This window comes from Schistocerca americana, chromosome 4 (genome assembly GCF_021461395.2).
Source record: "Schistocerca americana isolate TAMUIC-IGC-003095 chromosome 4, iqSchAmer2.1, whole genome shotgun sequence".
In the NCBI taxonomy this organism is placed as follows: domain Eukaryota; kingdom Metazoa; phylum Arthropoda; class Insecta; order Orthoptera; family Acrididae; genus Schistocerca; species Schistocerca americana.
Genome location: NC_060122.1, coordinates 665,458,586 through 665,460,952, shown reverse-complemented (window position 1 = coordinate 665,460,952; position 2,367 = coordinate 665,458,586). Strand labels below are relative to the sequence as shown.

The 2,367-nt window shown below is 40.3% G+C and overlaps 1 non-coding gene across 1 annotated transcript; it reads left to right on the top strand.

Moving 5' to 3' along the window:
- Positions 1-1,139: 1,139 nt before the first annotated feature.
- Positions 1,140-1,214, top strand: Trnas-cga. The gene has a single exon. It is a non-coding gene; the product is annotated as a tRNA-Ser (tRNA).
- The last annotated feature ends 1,153 nt before the right edge of the window (positions 1,215-2,367 follow it).

Here is a 2,367-nt window from a genome sequence, read left to right as displayed (position 1 = left end):
AACAGGTGAACCTCTGCTGCAATTTTGTTCCGACGACGTGAAATCAGTCTGGATGTTCGCCATGAGAACTTATATAAACAGCGTTGGGTACTTCAAAATAAATAACAGGAAATGATGTGGTTATTTTATTTACTGTACAACAATGGCCGTTCACCAAGTGACAGTGATGAAGTTGAGAGCGTAGACAAAACACTTCCACAACATTCGTGTAAAGAGCTCGTATGCAGCTCACAAAACGTGAATAGCGGCAAGGGGAAAATGTGACGTGTTCTGAGCGTATATCAAGTGATTATGAAAGTAGTGTTTCAGAAAAGTTTTTTGGCATTTTTGTGTTTACATTTCAAACAATGCAGTGTGGTTTGCTGGACATTTAATTCCAACAATTTAGTAACTAAAATTATAACAATTTACATTATGAGTTGCAGTTTTATAAGTATTGCCACATATGCGTCTTGTATGGATTCTCCTGGTGCCTGCCTAATCTTTGGGTCGCTTGTACCCACATCATACCGGTTGAACTTAGTCGTATTTTTGTGGCTGGAATAAAACTGTTGTGGAAAATCGTAAAGGAGCGGACAATGGGCGTTGGTGAAGCCTCTTTTAGATTGCATACTTAGTACGCAGGTCCAAGGGAAAGTTCGTCCGTCCTCCTTGGTCTCGGGAATTGAGTCTATGGAAATGTGCTCTCTTCCAATGAGACGTCCGCGTAACGGTCACTTATAGTTACATAAGTCACTCCCATTAACAAATCTCATGGTTGACGTTGACTGATGTAGCGCAGCACCACCTGACGCTCCCAAAACAGAGAGGCTAACAGTTTTCGATATGAGGCAGTTTGGATTTCTATGATTTCATGGGGAGTCTTTGATAGCGCCTTTTCCATAATTTGATCTGAAATCCATGTCTTATGTCCTGCAATAATTTTAACGATCAATAAGCTGCCTTCACATTTATACCGATGAAGATTTTTAATGCATGTTACAATCTTTCAGCAGTCTGCTGGTGTATGAGCAGTGTAGTACTCGCCATACACTAATATTGCGGTAATTTATATTGGGTGATTCAAAAAGATAGAACAGATTTCAGAATGAGACGAGGTACTGGCAGAAGTAAAGCTGTGAGTACCGGGCGTGAGTCGTGCTTCGGTAGCTCAGTTGGTAGAGCACTTGCCCGCGAAAGGCAAAGGTCCCGAGTTCGAGTCTCGGTCGGGCGCACAGTTTTAATCTGCCAGGAAGTTTCAGAACAGATTTCAATTGTTTATTATACACAATCTATAAAAGATAGAAACACATTTCTCACATCACTAGATAGAGGAAGGTTCAAGCTTTTGACACTGCTGTGCTCTTATTTGTTTGTACCAACACGGCGGCTACACCACAAGACAAATCATTTTGTGTGTTGTAATTTGTGGAGAACAAGATCTTGTTTATTGCTTTCGACCCCTCCCCCCCCCCACCCCCCACCCCCCAGTCCCAGTCACCAGACCTCACACCTTGCGATTTTTTTCTGGGGGCGTACATAAAAGACAGTCTTCGTCCGACCCATGAGCTAGTCTTCAATAGCTGAGAAATCGAACTGTTGAAGCTGTCCGTTGAGCGAAATGGGACCTGTTGATTCGTGTATGGAACGAAATGGACTACCATTTCGAAGTTTCTAGAGTAATGCATAATGCTCACTCATGTTGAGCGTATGGTACAGTGCCTGTGCGAACATAAAACTTTGAACCTTTCTCTATCCAGTGACATGCGCAAAGTGTTTCTATCTTTCATAAGTTGTCTGTAATGAACAACTGAAATCTGTTCTTTCGTTTTGAATCACCCTGTACTAGCAGTGGCGTTGGAAACGCAATAGTGTGCAATACTGTCATATGTCAACGGTGCATTTCGCAAAAATCGTTAAGCGTGGATGCTATTTAGTGATGACGTCTCCGTTTCCTTTACGAGTATGTGCATAGCTCTTCCTTGCTTTCAGCGTTATGGGCATCTGTTCGCTTATTTTGAAACATTAAGCATTTCGTTCGGATAGTTGCTGTGTTCACAAATACTCCGCCACAGATTCTAAAAAGGCTGCATTTAACACAGTGCACGAAACGTGATAGCAAAAACCTAAAAAGAAATTCTATTTTAAAATTCTGTAACTTTTTTACTTACTCACTAACTTATTTTCGGCATCATCAAATTACAATATTGACTATCACAACCATAGGTAAAGTAACTTGCCACAGACAGGTAAATGATGTGAAACAGACGTTATGACACTTAAAATTATGAAGGCGATGTTAAACAAATTGACATAACAGTTGTTAAATTTTAAAACTATTTATACTTTAATTATTTATTTCCCTTTTATATGCACACATCAAACTTA